Source organism: Mandrillus leucophaeus, unplaced genomic scaffold (assembly GCF_000951045.1).
Source record: "Mandrillus leucophaeus isolate KB7577 unplaced genomic scaffold, Mleu.le_1.0 Scaffold23, whole genome shotgun sequence".
NCBI lineage: Eukaryota > Metazoa > Chordata > Mammalia > Primates > Cercopithecidae > Mandrillus > Mandrillus leucophaeus.
In genome coordinates, this window is record NW_012102365.1 from 154,506 (window position 1) to 171,901 (window position 17,396).

General features: G+C 48.2%; 2 protein-coding genes across 2 annotated transcripts in view; both read right to left on the bottom strand.

Annotated features, from left to right (window-relative positions):
* Positions 1-324, bottom strand: part of PAQR7 (progestin and adipoQ receptor family member VII) — a 43,446-nt gene extending 43,122 nt beyond the window's left edge. The window contains exon 1 of the mRNA XM_011981616.1: positions 246-324. The gene's annotated coding sequence lies outside the window, so the exon portion shown is untranslated. The remainder of the gene's footprint in view (positions 1-245) is intronic.
* STMN1 (stathmin 1) overlaps positions 1-446 on the bottom strand; it is a 6,838-nt gene extending 6,392 nt beyond the window's left edge. The window contains exon 1 of the mRNA XM_011981615.1: positions 246-446. The gene's annotated coding sequence lies outside the window, so the exon portion shown is untranslated. The remainder of the gene's footprint in view (positions 1-245) is intronic.
* Between the last annotated feature and the right edge of the window lie 16,950 nt (positions 447-17,396).

The following is a 17,396-nucleotide window of genomic DNA, read 5'->3' on the forward strand; positions in this document are numbered from 1 at the left end:
GAGCCCCGCCCCCCGGGACCCCGAAGCACCCCGGGAAGTGTAGTCCTGGCCAGCAGGGCAGGAGGACAATGCGGGGGGTTGCGGGACGCATGGGGAGCATCCCCAGGTGTGGGCCTGGGGCTGCGGGGGTGGTCTCGCCGTGGAAGAGGTAGTGGCAGTGGACCCCGGACTAGGTCCGAACCAGCTCCCCCTTCTCGAGAACAAGGGCAGGGCGGAGCAGGCGTGGTGGTGGGGTCCTTCCCTACCTTTCCAGACTTTGGCCGCCTGGACCCCGCCTTGTAAGAGCCACGTGCCCGCCTCGCCCCAAGGGCAGCACTCAGAGCAGTGCCCCTTCTAGTGCCCCACCCACATGGGTACCTAAGACGCCCGAGCCCCTGTGACAACACAATGCCACTCCACGCCCTTGCGGGGCCCCCTGCCCCCGGCGCCCTACACCGAGACCGGCGTGTCACCCACATTGTGACATCATCGTAATTTCTAATCCACTCAGCCCACAGGTCGCGGGCGTGTCCCTTCCCTCGCTGTGTGCGTTCTTGCCAGCATCCTCAGGTTCCCGAGCCGGTGACCAGGGACCTGTGCGGGAAAGCGTGAGGCTCTGGAATTTGATCGCCTTTGGTCTAACAAAGCCACTCAGCTTAAATGCAGACTCCATCTGTTCTGCCAAGCCTTCCGCGGATGATAGGGGAGGAAGAGCAATAGTCGTTCTAGACTACACAGATTGCAGTTAAGTGTTGCTTTTGTTCTCAGAGCACGTGCTCCCCAGAGCAGCACTGGGTTCCTTTTAAAAATCAAAAAAGGAGCCACAAGGTCGCTGTTCCCCCTGACCTGGATAGCTCAGAACCTCAGCAGAGGCACAAAGGAAATTGGTCTGACCGAGGCTTAGAATAACTGGCCCTTTCTCCCACAAGAAGAGGGAAAAAAATAAATGAAATGTACATGGTCCCCGCCTCCTCCCATTCTCTGACCAAGACTGTGTCCTCCGTTGGTGGTCAATACACCAAGGCACCTGCTTTGAGATCTTGACTAAACAGAAGAGGTATCTTTATTTTATTAATGGGCTGCATCTCCCCAAATCAAGAAATAAATGTGACCAACCTTCCTGAAACAGCCGTTCTAATTTAGAAAGACTCTCGTGCCTAGTTAGCCACTAGGCATGTGCCAGAGAAAAAATACAACTAAGAGGTGCCCGAGACAATAAAAACTGGATCATACGAGCAGCAGCACACTACACAAAGCAAACAATTAGCAATGCGCTGTTGCCTGAAATATGCTTGTTGCGGCACTTTTTCCAACAATCGCCCTTGTGTGGGGTCGGCCTCCCCCCGAAGCCAATCTAAGTGGTTTTCACTTAGCCTGTGAGCAGGACCAGGAATAATTCAGATTCTGAGCATTGAAAGGCTTCTCAGACCAAATTTGGCTTCAAAATGGCTAGGTGCTTCCATCTGTCATTTTTCTGAACAGAGTCTCAGAAATCATTAGAAAAGTTGGAGAGGGATGGGGATGAGACCCCTCAGGAAAGCGACAGATAGGCAGGCAACACAAATGAGCAAGGAACCCAAGCCCAAGAGGTCCTTACCCACTGAACAGGCTTTTTATCTTGAAGCCTTTGTATTTGATCTGGAGGTTCACGGAGGAAAGTCCCACTCATTTAATGCATTTTTTTAAGTACAATAAATTGCCACACAAAAATCTCACATTCCTAACTATTAATGTTGTGACAGAAAAAGGAAATAAATCTTTCAAAACACTGATTATTTTAAAGCACTTACACTGCTTTCCCCCACCTTTTCTTTCTCCCTAGAGCAGATGTCTATTTCCATGGAAACCATAGCAAGGAACGTAGATGTTAGAACTCATGTCGATTTTTAATCTTTTTTAGCAATGCCACTTGGCTTCTGGGTTTGTTGGGAGATGCCTGGTTCGGCCAGTCTGTGACAATGTCCCGAGCTCCTCACAGCTGCTTGAGGACTGAGAGGGCTGGGTTAAAGTTTCCCCTAGAATGAGCCTGTGAATAAAAAGGTGCTTTTGAGGTGGGATGATTCCTGTCCTTTTATTATTATTATTATTATTTTACTTTAAAAAATTGAGACAGGGTCTCACTATGTTGCCCAGGTTGACCTCGAACTCCTGGGATCAAGAGATCCTCTTGTCTCAGCCTCCCAAAGTGCTGGGATTACAGGCATGAGCCACCGCACCCGACCTGATCCCTGTCCTTTAGGGTGGGGCTGCCTTTCCGAGAGCCAGATCACAGCTCATTGTCAGCTTCTGTGGGTATCCTATATAAGCCTTGGAATAGGAAGGGCTTTCAGCTGTAAGGAGAGACAACAGCTTTGCCACTTCACTTTGGAGAGGGGCAGAATCGCCCTTCTCGAAAGCTTCCTAAAACGAACTTCAAGATCCACTCTCTTCTGAAGTGGCAGCAAGGAGTTAATGTTCACATCTTGGAACTGTCTATCTTTACCCATGAGAATTATTTTTGCCTCTGCTCAGATGGTTTGGTTGGATTGTTATGGAGCTGGCTGTGACTATGGAGCCACACAACGAAGTGGAGATATGGCAGTCATCCAGCTTATTTGATCTGTGTAGACAGCTAAAGGAGAGCTCTTCAGGCTTCAAAGTCCAGAAGGAATGTCTACACTGATCGAACGGCGGGCCAGGCCGTTGTCAGATCTCCTCTCCTGCCAGACAGCCCGGCAGCCTTTGTTCATTGTTGGCCTTGAGGCTGCAGGGTTTGTCTCCCACATGGCGCCTCCAAGTTCCACAGCTGCTTGTGAGGCCTGTCCTTGGCCAAAGGGTGTCGTGGGAGAGAGAGGTTTGCTTGTCCCCAGTCTCTCTGTTCCCTTTGTCCCCTAATCCTCAAGCACTATGCTCTAACACTCCCTTCTCTATTCGAAACCTGTCTATGAGTCTGCTATTTTACATGTCAGTCTCCCTCACTAGACCATTAGGTCCTAGAGGGCAGGGTGCTGTCTTTCTCTTGGTATCCCTAGTGCAGTGGCCATTCTCAGGCCTGGCCCAGGATGGTGGCGCCTGAATGTTTGCAGAGAACTTTGGGAAAGAACAACCTCTCAGCCAGGCATGGTGGCTCACACCTCTAATCCCAGCACTTTGGGAGGTCGAGGCGGGCGGATCACAAGGTCAGGAGATCAAGACCATCCTGGCTAACACGATGAAACCCCGTCTCTACTAAAAATACAAAAAATTAGCCAGGCGTGGTGGCGGGCGCCTGTAGTCCCGGCTACGCAGGAGGCTGAGGCAGGAGAATGGCGTGAACCTGGGAGGCGGAGGTTGCGGTGAGCTGAGATAGCACCACTACACTTTTTTTTTTTTTTTTTTTTTTTTTTGAGAAGGAGTCTCGTTCTGTCACCCAGGCTGGAGTGCAGTGGTGCGATCTCGGCTCACTGCAAGCTCCGCCTCCCAGGTTCACGCCATTCTCCTGGCTCAGCCTTCAGAGTAGCTAGGACTACAGGCGCCTGCCACCACACCTGGCTAATTTTTTGTATTTTTTCAGTAGAGACGGGGTTTCACCGTGTTAGCCAGGATGGTCTCAATCTCCTGACCCCGTGATCCGCCCGTCTCGGCCTCCCAAAGTGCCGGGATTACAGGCTTGAGCCACCGCGCCCAGCCAGCACCTCTACACTTAAGCCTGGGTGACACAGCGAGACTCCGTTTCAAAAAAAAAAAAAAAAAAAAAAAGAACAACCTCTCTCATCCTTCTGTGAACTTCTGTCTCTTCTGTGATATTAGACACCTGAACTCTATGGGACTGGTGAGGGTTAAATGAAATAATGTAAATGAAAACACTTAGCACAATGCCTGGCACATTTAAAGTGCTGAGCACTTGTTAGGTATCATTGCTAGAGATGTTTCCTGATTGCTGTAGATTATTTTATTTTTCTTTTTATTTTTTGAGATGGAGTTTTGCTCTTGTTGCCCAGGCTGCAGTTCTCCCGCGATTCTCCCGCCTCAGTCTCCTGAGTAGCTGGGATTACAGGCGCGTGCCATCACGCCCAGCTAATTTTTTGTATTTTTAGTAGACACGGGGTTTCATCATGCTGACCAGGCTGGGCTCGAACTCCTGACCTCAGGTGATCCACCTGCCTTGGCCTCCCAAAGTGCAGGGATTACAGGCGTGAGCCACTGTGCCTGGCCTGCTATAGGTTATTGAATGAGTGAATGACTATTAGACTTTCACCCTTTGATGGAAATTGTAGTTACTGGGTTAACTCTTCCCATGGGGTTAAATTCAATTCATTTAACACTTTAAATAGGTAACACAGTCACATGGTTTAAAAATAAAGTATAAGAAGCCCTTCTTATCTTCCAAGTTCTCTACCAACCACTCCCCCACCATAATCTCTGCTAATCAGTTTCCTGTGTATCCAGGAGTTTCTTCATGTGTACACAAGCAAACTTGTAAGTATGCATTCATATCCCCTCTCTTTTTATACACATGATAGCCTCCTATAACTGTTCTTTGCTTAGCAGTTTTCACAACAGTACATGTCAGGGTCTGGGTGTGGTAGCTCACACCTGTAATCCCAGCACTTTGGGAGCTCAGGGCAGAAGAATCACCTGAGGCCAGGAGTTTGAGACCAGCCTGGGCTACATAGCAAGAACCTGTGTCTACAAATAAATGAAAAAATACAAATAAGTGAAGAAAATTAGCTGGCACAGTGGCATGGGCCTGTAGTCCTAGCTAAGGTGGAAAGACTGCCTGCAGTGAGCCAGGATCACCCACTGTTCTCCAGCCTGGGTGACAGAACGAGACCCTGTCTCTTTGTTTGTGGAGTCAGAGTCCTACTCTGTCACCCAAGCTGAAAGAGACAGGATCTCATTCTGTCACCCAGGCTGGAGTACAGAGGCACCATCTCGACTCATTACAACCTCCGCCTCCTGGGTTCAAGGGATTCTCCTGCCTCAGCCTCCTGAGTAACTGGGATTACAGGCACATGCCACCACGCCCGGCTAATTTTTTGTATTTTTAGTAGAGATGGGTTTTCACCACGTTGGCCAGACTGTCTTTGAACTACTGACCTCAAGTGATCCACCCGCCTTGACTTCCCAAAGTGCGGGAATTACAGACGTGAGCCACCATGCCTGGCCAGAGACCCTGTCTCTTAAACAAACAAACAAAAACCATGTCAGGGGTCTTTTCCCTGTTCATACATCAAGCATTTCTTTGATCTGGTGTCCATGGTATGAATAGTCCAAGATGCAGTTAACCAATGCTCTATCTGTGGCTCTTAGGTTACTCCCAATTATTCAGAATAGCTCACCATGCTGTAATGAATGACCTCGTTCATATGGCATTTCCCATGGGTGTGAGTATATCTGCGAGACATATTCCTAGAAATGGTATTTCAGGGCTAAAAGGCAAGCACATTTGTAATTTGGATAGTGCCAAATTGCCTTCCACGTTGTACCAATTCAACACTCGCCATGTGGCACTTTAATTCATTATCTCAACTCATTCAAAAATGATTTGAAAGGCTTTGTCCCTAGAAATGTCAGGCATTAGAGAAAAGGAGGGGGAGGAACTGAAATCCCAAGAAAGACATGGCTGTCAATTCTGTCTATATTAATAACTCCTATAAATATTTGACAAGCAACAGGCTGATCTCAGAACAGCTCTGGTGCCTGCACTGTGGCACCCGTCTCAGTCCTGCTCGTGGCTGCAGTGAGATTTGAAGTGCACCTCCATTGGAAGAGATTGGATTGCGCTGAGATTGGAAGTGCACTGTGAGACTGGAAGCTTTCTGAAGGCAGGGTCTTTCTCATTGCCGTGTCTCACTCCCCTCCCAATGTGCCTGGCACAGATCTTATTTAATTAATTCTAAGATGTATTTTTCCCCACATTTTTTGATCTTTGAAATCAGTTGGTCCTCATAAATAGCATGTCATAATTATTGACAGCTTTTTATCTTTTTTGTTGTTCTTGTTGTTTTGAGATAGGTTCTCACTTTGTCACCCTGGTTGGAGTGCAGTGGTATGAACATGGCTCACTGCAGCTTCAACCTCTCAGGCTCAAGTGATCCTCCTGCCTCAGCCTTCCGAGTAGCTGGGACAACAGGTATGTGTTGGTTAATTTTAAAAATTTTTTTAGAGATGGAGGTCTCACCACGTTGCCCAGTCTGGTCTTGAACTCCTGGTCTTAAATGATCCTCCTGCCTTGGCCTCCCAAGGTGTTGGGGTTACAGGCATGAGCTGGTCCAGGCACACCTGGCCTAGACTGGAATCTTTTAAATGTTAATAGCTCACATAGAATGCTTACTACACAGCAGCCACTGGTCTAAACACTCCACATGTACTAACTCACTTAATTCTCATGACAGTCTTATGAGGTATTATTAGCCTAATTGAAAAGATGAGGCAATGAAGGTGACCAACTGTCCTGGTTTGCCAGGGACCGAAGGGTTTTTCCAGAACTTGAGACTTTCAGTGCTAAAACAGGGAAAGTTCCAGGCAAGCCCAGATGAGTTGGTCATTCTAAATAAAGGAACGGATTCAGAATGCCTTTTTTAGAGGGAAAAAATAATAAAATAAAGGAAACTGAGGCATGGAGAGATAGTACCTTTTTAAAGGTTTTGTTTTTGTTTTTAGACAGAGTTTCGCTCTTGTTGCCAAGGCTGGAGTGCAATGGCGCAATCTCGGCTCGCCGCAACCTCCACCTTCCGGGTTCAAGCGATTCTTCTGCCTCAGCCTCCCAAGTAGGTGGGATTACAGGCATACACCACCATGCCCGGCTAATGTTGTATTTTTAATAGAGACATTTCTCCATGTTGATTTCTTTACATTGGTCAGGCTGGTCTCAAACTCCCAACCTCAGGTGATCCACCTGCCTCGGCCTCCTAAAGTGCTGGGATTACAGGCGTGAGCCACCGTACCCGGTCTCCTTTTTTAGACATGTCAAATGGGGTCCTTGTCCTAGGCCCTACTCTTTAGAGGGCTGCACCCTAATCCTCCTCCAGTTGTGTCCCTCCTCACAGTTCCCTGGGGCCAAAGAGATGTATCCATCTGGAGCCTGTGCACCCCTTCTAGACCACCCTCTCAACACAGGACTCCAGAATTCCCCGCCCAAATGGCCCAAGTTCACTTTCAGCATCTGTGCCAGCCCCTTTCCTGGTTCCATCCCCCCAAAGGCAAACTTCCTGCCAGTGAGTGCACCCCTGTACTTAGAGCTGGCTATTTGAAAGGGGTGTGGACAGAGCCTGAGCATGTGGGCTGGGGAATGCACACAGGAATGAGAAGAGAAGGGAGCTGGCTCTGCTACATTCCCACATGGAACTCCGGGGAATCCAAGAATTCTCAACTCAAAACCTAGCTTTCTAGGTTGTTATGGAGGTATATTTGTCAAGGTGGGAGGATAGAACATGTATTTTTAAAAAATAGTTTGTTAGCTTGATTTATAACTCTTAACTACTTAGCCATATGGTATGTGGGCTTCCCTTCTATACTCCTGCCCTGGGTCTGGCAAACATTAGCAGCAGGTTTGCAGCAAGATTAGATCACTTGTTCGACTAGGCCACACAGAAGTGGCAGAGCTTTTGTAGTCTGGCCCTGACTCTATGCTTTCAGCTATCACTCTAAACTGTTTTATCAGGCTACCCCTATGATTTTACGAATAGGGGAGAAAAGACCAGAGAACTCTAGACATTTGCCCAACGTCACATGGCTAGTTTGTGTCATGTCAGGGGGAATTTAAATCCTGTCCTTTATATGATGCAGCAGGTACTGCTCAGTTACTATTCGTATGAGTGTGGGCACGTGACTTCCCCTTTTGGGGCCTGTGCTCCATCATCTGTGAAATGGGAAGAATGCCCCTACGTCATAGAGCTGTCAGGACTAAATAAAATAATATATGTAAAGTCCCTAGCATTGTGCCTATACACAATAAACCCTCAGTAAATGACAGCTAAGGTATTAGCTATCAAGCACAGCTCTGATCATGCCATTTTCTGCTTGAAAACATTTGACAGATTCAACTTTGGGATACATGACATGAGAGAAGCAAAAATTTCTGAAACCTAAAAGAAAAGACTCCCTTCCCTGGCTTAGAGTCCAAGGATTCCTGGCACGGCAGCTAAAACCGTCTGTGAAGTCACTGCAGGTCTTCATCTCCATGAGGACCTCCAGGTCAGTCCTCCTCAAGGACCTCCCCCTCCTTTTCCCTGAGATTCTATGATTCTTGATGCATTTGAAAAATCTGTCGTCTTGGGCCAGGCACGGTGGCTCACGCCTGTAATCCCAGCACTTTGAGAGGCCAAGGCGGGCGGATCACAAGGTCAGGACATCGAGACCATTCCTGGCTAACATGGTGAAACCCCGCCTCTACTAAAAAAAATACAAAAAATTAGCCAGGCATGGTGTCAGGAGCCTGTAGTCCCAGCTACTCAGGAGGCTAAGGCAGGAGAATGGCATGAACCTGGGAGGCGGAGCTTGCAGTAAGCTGAGATCGCGCCACTGCACTCCAGCCTAGGTGACAGAGCAAGACTCTGTCTAAAAAATAATAATAATAATAAAAAAGAAAATCTGTCTTCTCAAAGAGGGATGGTTATAGAGAAGCACAACTAAGATGAACAGAAGAGCTCTGTAATCACTGGACTTAGCCAACAATAGAATGGACTGGGACCTCTTCATGAATGAGATTCTTGCTATGAGACGTGTGCAGACAATCATCAGAAATGTTGAACTGGGATTCTTGCATTAGAAAAGAGGTGGACTAAATGACCTCTCTTCCTGCTTTAAGGTCCTTTTTTAATGAGATGGGGAGAGGCTCACTATATTGCACTAAATAGAACAAACAAAGCCTACCCAATTGCACAATATGAGTTCAACTAGGAACAAAATATAATGAAGAAAATGCACCAAAATATTAGTTCTGGAAAGAAAATAACAATTGAGCTTGCTTTCCTTCTTTATATTATCCTGGATTTTCCAAACTTCTTAAAATGAACATGTATTACTTTTATTAATGACAAAAATTGTAGGCCGGGCGCGGTGGCTCAAGCCTGTAATCCCAGCACTTTGGGAGGCCGAGATAGGCGGATCACGAGGTCAGGAGATCGAGACCATCCTGGCTAAACCAGTGAAACCCCGTCTCTACTAAAAAATACAAAAAACTAGCCGGGTGAGGTGGCGGGCACCTGTAGTCCCAGCTACTCGGACGCTGAGGCAGAAGAATGGCGTAAACCCGGGAGGCAGAGCTTGCAGTGAGCTGAGATCCGGCCACTGCACTCCAGCCTGGGCGACAGAGCGAGACTCCGTCTCAAAAAAAAAACAAAAAACAACAACAAAAAATTGTATATATATATTTTTCTTTTTGAGACGGAGTTTTGCTCTTGTTGCCCAAACTAGAGTGCAATGGCACTGTCTTGGCTCACTGCAACCTCTGCCTCCCAGGTTCAAGGCATTCTTCTGCCTCAGCCTCCCAAGTAGCTGGGATCACAGGTGCACACCACTACGCCTGGCTAATTTTTTGTATTTTTAGTAGAAACGGGGGTCTCACCATGTTGGCCAGCCTGGTCTCGAACTCCTGACCTCAGGTGATCTGCCTGAAAGTGCTGGGATTACACGCATGAGCCGCTGCGCCTGGTCCCAACAATTATATTTAAAAAATAAAAGAGACTTTTGTCTTCCTTACGCATCTTACGTCCTGTGTCTCTGAAACCTCTATAACTCACTCTCACTCCTCCCACTGCCTCACCAAATTTCAGCTTTATTGGACTATTGGCAGCTCCCTGAAAGGTTACATGCCTATATGCCCCACTGTTTTGCTGACACCAGCTGCCTTACTTCAGGCTGTTGTAAAAGAACAACATTGACTGGGTAGCTTAACCAACATTTATATCTCACAGTCCTGGAGGCTGGGAAGTCCAAATTCAAGGCAGCAGCAGATCTGATGGCTGGTGAGGGCTCTTTTCCTGGTTTGCAGAAAGCCATCTTCTTGTTGAGATGGCTGAGAGCACAGAGAGATTCCATGTCTCCTCTTTTTATATGGGCACTAATCCCATTCATGAGGGCTCTAGCCTCATGACCTAATCACCTCCCAAAGGCTCTACTTCCAAATACCATTACAGTAGGCCATAGGCTTCAACATATGAATGTGGGAGAGACACAACATTCAGTCTACAGCACCAGCCCTCATAAGGCCTTGAGTACCTTCGCTTCAGTCTATATTGAAATTCTCTCCACCTTCAAGGTCTTGATTAACCTCTCTGTCCCTCACCACTATGCTGCTATTGCAGCTATCCATATACATGTCTGTCCCTCTCACTAGTGAGTAAACTCCTTCAGGGCAGGATCCTATGTGATTCCGTCTTGCCATCCCTGCAGTGCCACAAACAGACACTCTGTAAGTGTTAAATCATTCAGCCAATGTCTTTTTGGCCACTGAACAACACTTAGGGCTAAGGTCAGATGGCATATCTGAGTGTATATTCTGCAGTCTAGTCCCTTGCAAATTCAAAAAGACTATTCCAGTGACATCTCTTTCTTTCTTTCGTTCTTTCTCTCTCTTTCTCTCCTTCCTTCCTTCCTTCCTTCTTCTTTCTTTTTTGACAGTCTCACTTTGTCACCCAGGCTGGAGTGCAGTGGCACAATCTAAGCTCACTGCAACGTCTGCCTCCTGGGTTCAAGTGATTCTCCTGCCTCGGCCTCCTGAGTAGCTGGGATTACAGGTGCGTGCCACCACGCCTGGCTAATGTTTGTATTTTTAGTAGAGACGGAGTTTCACCATGTTGGTCGGGCTGGTCTTGAACTCTTGACCTTGTGATCCACCTGCCTCGGCCTCCCAAAGTGCTGGGATTACAGGTGTGAGCCACCAGGCCTGGTCTCTTTCTTTAAAAAAAAAAAAAAAGAAAATTTTTATTTGTTTTTAAATTTCAATTGAAATCAACCATTTTCGATTTCCAGAGAGTTGCAAAGATGGTACACGAAGTTCCCATATGCCCTTCAGCCAGCTTCATTTGATGTTAACATCTTACATAATCATGGTACATTTATCCAAACCAACAGATTAACATTGGTACAATACTATTAACTGAATGGCCGAATTTAATCGGATTCCCCATGTTTCCACTGGGGTCCGTTTTTGTGTTACAGGATCTAATCCAGGATACCGCCTTGCACGTAGCATCTTGTCTCCTTAGCCAGTGACATTTATTTTAATGAGGAGGCCGGGGTTTGGCTCTTGTCCTCTGCTGGGTTTCCGGTGCTCCTTTTTTTCTTTTTTTGAGACGGAGTCTCGCTCTGTCGCCCAGGCTGGAGCGCAGTGGTGCGATCTCGGCTCACTGCAAGCTCCGCCTCCTGGATTCATGCCATTCTCCTGCCTCAGCCTCCCGAGTAGCTGGGACCACAGGTGCCCACTAACACGCCCGGCTAATTTTTTGCATTTTTTAGTAGAGACAGGGTTTCACTGTGTTAGCCAGGATAGTCTCGATCTCCTGACCTCGTAATCCGCCCGCCTCGGACTCCCAAAGTGCTGGGATTACAGGCGTGAGCCACCGCGCCCGGCCAGCTTCCGGTGCTTCTGATGGGTAGATGATGGGTAGATTGACGCTTCCTCCTACATGAGGCTAAAATGATTTTCATTTTAGATCTACTCTGTTTCTTCAGTGGGCTCTTGTGGGCCTAGAAACGAGGGGGAATTACTAGTTTAATTCACTAAATTTCTGGGCCATTCCGTAGCCCATTTTTCTATGGCTGGCACAGAGCTTGATCCTAGTCACTTAAAAAGCTTCCAAGCAGTTGGCATCTATCAGCAATCTTAGCAATTCAGTGAGAACAGAGGTTACAGCTGTCACAGGAAGTGGAAACGAAGGCTGCTGATAACACACCCATTCTGAGAGGATGAAAGTCTACACGTTGTAGAATTCAAGCCGGGAAGCTGGGGGTGGCCGGGGTGTCAGGTGGCAAAGGGTGGGATGCTGTGCAAGAGAAAATACAGGAGGGGAAGAAAAGCAGATGTGTCATTCATTAGAACTCCACTGATTTTTTTTTTTTTTTTTTGAGATGGAGTCTCACTCTCTCGCCCAGGCTGGAATGCAGTGGTGCGATCTTGGTTCACTGCAACCTCTGCCTCCTGGGTTCAAGCGATTTCCCTGCCTCAGCCACCTAAGTGGCTGGGATTAAAGGCGCACACCACCACACCCAGCTAATTTTTCTATTTTTAGTAGAGACAGGGTTTCACCACGTTGGGTAGGGTGGTCTCAGACTCCTGACCTTAAGTGATTCGCCTACCTCAACTTCCCAAACTGCTGGGATTACAGGCATGAACCACCGTGCGGGCCTGGAACTCCATTGATTTGTAGACCTTGGGGGCTTATTGCTCTTAGATACCAAGACCTCTTTCAGCTAAACCCTTGCATGAATGAGAAAGCAGTAATGCCCCAGGGTGGGTGCAGGCCCCATCCCTCTGCAGGATTACTAGGCAGCCTCCCAACTGGTCCTCAGTCTGACCCTCCCACCAGAGGAGGCGGCACCAGAGGGGACAGAGCAGGCAGTACACTGGAGAGTGCAGGCCCCAGCCGAGCGGGAGGAGGAGCATGTTCTGTTGATACCTTTAAAAAATAATAATAATTTCCGGCTGGGCATGGTGGCTCACGCGTCTAATCCCAACACTTTGGGAGGCCAAGATGGGAAGATCACTTGAGCCCAGGAGTTCGAGACTAGCCTGGCCAATATGGCGAAACCCCATCCTTACTAAAAATACTGGCCATGGTGGCGCACACCTGCAGTCCCAGCTACTCGGGAGGCTGAGGCAGGAGAATGCTTGAACCCGGGAGGCGGAGGCTGCAGTGATCCGAGATTGCACCACTGCACTCTAGCCTGGGCAACAGAGAGAGATTCTGTTTTAAAAAAAAAAAAAAAAAAATCCTACTTTTATTTCAGGAGGTACATGTTCGGATTTCTTTTTCTTTTTTTTTTTTGAGACGGAGTCTCGCTGTGTCACCCAGGCTGGAGTGCAGTGGCCGGATCTCAGCTCACTGCAAGCTCCACCTCCCGGGTTTACGCCATTCTCCTGCCTCAGCCTCCCAAGTAGCTGGGACTACCGGCGCCCGCCACCTCGCCCGGCTAGTTTTTTGTATTTTCTAGTAGAGACGGGATTTCACTGTGTTAGCCAGGATGGTCTCGATCTCCTGACCTCATGATCTGCCCGCCTCAGCCTCCCAAAGTGCTGGGATTACAGGCTTGAGCCACCGCGCCCAGCCCATGTTCGGATTTCTTAAATGGGTATATTGTGTGATGCTGAGGTTTGGAATATGAATGATCCTGCCACTCAGATGGTGAGCACAGTACCCAACGGTTAGTTTTTCAAGTCTGTTTTCTTCATTACCATAGAATAGCGCCTGACAAATAGTAGGCTCTCAATATGTATTTGGTATATGAACCAGCCAAGTGCATTAGGGGCTCAGAGCACAGTGGTTGAGTGTGTGGGCTCTGGAGTCAGGGTCTCTGAGTTCAAATCTTGATTCTGCCTCTTATCTTCAGCACAGTTTTTAGGATAAGTACCAGAAAACTCAGCCCAGAGAAGAATTTGTTGCCTTTGATGCTGATTGTCTGTTCATTCAACAGAAGGTTACTGGTGAACCATGAGGTGTCATGTCTTGTACTAGGTTCTGGAAGTACAGGAAGAAAGAAGGCATGTCCCTGGCCTCAAGAGCACATAGTAAGTAGACAATCAGCTCAGAGCACTAAAGGGGCACAGGGGGACAGAGGCTAACCCAGGCAGCAGAGGGGAAACAGGGAAGGCCTCCTAGGGGAAGGGGCAGCTGAGTTGATGAGGCCTGAAGGAAGCTTGCAGGCAAAGAGGAAGGGGGAGAGGGTGCCAGGAAGAGGAAATGGTACAGCCAAATGCGTAGAAGAAGCCAGCCTAGAGCAGTAGGTGAACTGCAAATAGTTTGCCCTGTCCCTCCAGCAGGTTTAAAGTTGAGGGACGTTAAACCTGGATTTGAGACAGGGGAGGGGATCTGGGGCAGCAGCACCAAGGCCCTTCCTTGTGAGGTAGGAGGCAGGACTCGACACTGAACCAGATTCAAGACTAGCTGACATGCCCACCAGTGCCATGACAGTTTACCCATTCCCTAGCAACAATCTGGAAGTTACCACCTTTTTTCTAGAAATTTCTGAATAACTGGCTGAGTGCAGTGACTCACACCTGTAATCCTAGCACTTTGGGAGGCTGAGGCGGGCAGATCACAAGGTCAGGAGTTTGAATCCAGCCTAGCCAGCATGATGAAACCCTATCTGTACTAAATGTACAAAAATTAGCCAGACATGATGGCACACGCCTGTATTCCCAGCTACTCTGGAGGCTGAGGCAAGAGAATCACTTAAACCCGGAAGGTGGAGGTTTCAGTGAGCCAAGATCATGCCACTGTACTCCAGCCTGGGCAACAGAGTGAGACTCTGTCTCAAATAAAAAGAAATTTCTGAATAACCTGCCCCTTCATTTGCTTGTAATTAAAAGTGGATATAAATGAAACTGCAGAACTGTCCCTGAGCTGCTAGACTCCACTCTCTTCTCAGTGGGAACAGTCACGGAGCTGTAACACTGCTGCCTCAAGAAAGCTGTTTTCTTCTGCCACTAGCTCACCCTTGAAGTCTTTCCTGGCGGAAGCCAAGACCTTTCCCCAGTGGAGCGCCAATGTTGAGGCTCCCCTGCCCTGCAAAGCTTGTAAGCCCTTCGGGGAGCTAGGACTTTAAGGATGACCATCTAGAATCACAACATTGCAGGTTCTTTGAGCTGAGGGACCTGATGGGTCACACGGTCACTCTTGAATCCCTTCCCTGCATGTTGAAAAACTAAAACCCGAAAAAGTACAAAGAAGAAAATAACAATTATTCATATTTCCTATCACCTGGAATTAACCACTGTTTACATTTTGACATATTTGTCTCCAGTATTTCATGAACATGCAGCTTAAAATTCCTTAAGTAATATATGAATGTAGTGTCATTTTTATTTTATTTTTTTTTTATTTTTTGAGACACAGTCTTGCTGTGTCTCCCAGGCTGGTGTGCAGTGGTATGATCTCAGCTTACTGCAACCCCCGTCTCCCGGGTTCAAGTGATTATCCTGCCTCAGCCTCCTGAGTGGCTGGGACTACAGACACCCACCACCACGCCCGGCTAATTTTTGTATTTTTAGTAGAGATGGGGTTTCACTGTGTTGTCCAGGCTGGTCTTGAACGCCTGACCTCGTGATCTGCCCGCCTTGGCTGCTCAAAGTGCTCGGATTACAGGCGTGAGCCACTGCACTCGGCTGTCATTTTTAAAAATAAAATTAGAATATTACAAAGAAAGCTGAAGTTGCCTCTCACCTCCACTTGCTATCCCAACTCCCTCTCCAGAGACAGCCACTTGGATGAATTAGGAGTGAACTGAAAAGAACTGAACTGAAAAGAACTGAATTGAAAAGAACTTTTCAGTTTTTTTTAAATGCTTTTATGTATGTTTGAATGTAATCACAGAATATCCACAGTTCTGCTTAACATGTTACAAAAGTTGTGTTATATTGTATGCATTATTCTGCAACTTTCTACTTTCACTTAATATATTTTAGAGCCCTATCCATTTATCTGCATATACAGGCATATATAGATCTGGCTGATTCCTTCTGTGATGCCGTGACCCATTATGTAGATAGACCCCATTGTATTCATTCATTCTCTACGGATAGCCCTTGAGCTCTTTACAGTGGTTTGTTATTAGATATGGTCCCGCAAGAGACAGCCTTCCTGGGTACATGTGCAAGTATTTTTCTAGGGTAGAGACCAAGACATAGGATTATCTGGCACAGGTCATAAATATTTCCAGTTTAAAGACAAATCCGGAGAATACATTTCCCCCTAACCTCACCAATATTTGCCATTCTCTAATTTTATTCCTTCCTTGCATTTTTGTAGCTTAAAAGACTGAGGCCTGAGGCTGGGTCACAGAGCGGGTTAGGTTCAGGGTCAAGACTAGACCCCACATCGCTTGGGGAAAGGAAAGGCCACGGTGTGAGGGGAGTTGGCGGAGAGGGAATGGCTGAAATTAAACATGGTGATGATACCATCTGTGGAAGTTACACACCAGCAGTGGAAATGACTGCGAATCCTCCCAGAAAATGGCTTCGCTGCGTTCCACGGGATCTGCTCTCCCACCCCACCTGCGGCTTGCACAGCGACACACAAGCGTTGTGATTGGTTCTTCCTTGGCTGAGACAAGGGTGGGGACCGAAATGGCGTCTCTAGTAGCTGATTTTTCAGGGCAGCACCTCTGTGCTAGGAGAAGGGAAGGCTGGGGCTCACTGGCGGTGCGGAGCCCGCTCGGGCCATTTCGCATCCTGGCGGAGGTGCAAGCCCGACTGCAGCACTGACGCGTGCCGCTACGTCCCCTCCCGGCCGCTCGCGGGGCCCTGGGAGCGGGTGGGGTCTCTGGGTGGCTGGGAGCCAATGCTGCGGGAAACCGCACGAGGTCGCGTTCGCGAGTGGCGGAGAAGCCCGGATCCCCGGGCGCACGCGGCCGCGCCCACCCAGGTCGCTGGGAGGGGCCCGTCAGGGAGGCGCCTGCGGCCAGTGCCTGCCGTTAGCTTCAGGAAGAACAGGGGTTGAGTAAGAAACGAGTAGGGATGGAAGAACTTGGCATTCCGGGTCTCGGAGCAGGCTGGGGACGCCCGCGGCAGAAACCCGGTCCTCCACTCGGGGCGCGGACCAAAGTCTCCTTGGGCTTCACCGAGGTGGATTCAGTGACCCGGGGGAGGGCCCAGCCCCTAGGCCCCAGCCCCGGTTAGGGGCCAGTCTTGGTCTCGGTGTTTCTCTCCGGGAGCTGGTGGCAGGTTTCCGTTTTCCTCTCCAAGGGAGGAAAGACCAGCGAGAGATTTCGGGGGAAAGAACAAAGCCGCCGGCACCGCCCAGCTCACTTTTTGGAGCCTGGGAGACTCCCTTCCTCTGACCGCTGGGATGACTCGGAGGGCTGGCGCTTTTTCCTTCACCACCGTTTCTTCCTAGCGACCACCTTTTGAGCCCTTGCTGTGTGCCAAGCACTTCCCTGAGTGTCATATCTCACTTCCTCCCCACGACAATTGTAAAAGATGACAGGCTTGGAAAGGAGAAGTCATTTGCCAAGGTCACGCGTGAAAAAAACGAGGGCTAGGAAATTCTCTCAGATCCTGGGTTTTAAATATTTTTTTATTAGAAAGGGTCTAAAAGTTAAATATTTGCAAACCTTTGCTAATCTTTCAGATCCTTTTGAAATAATGACTATTGAGAATAAACCCTGCAGATATCTCCATACCGTTGTGTGTGTGTGTGTGTGTGTGTGTGTGTTTTAACTTGTCAGCCAGGCAGGTCCGTGGGAGGAGGGAGCAGCGCGCGGGTGAGAGTGTGAACAGGTAACGAACGCTTTTCTGG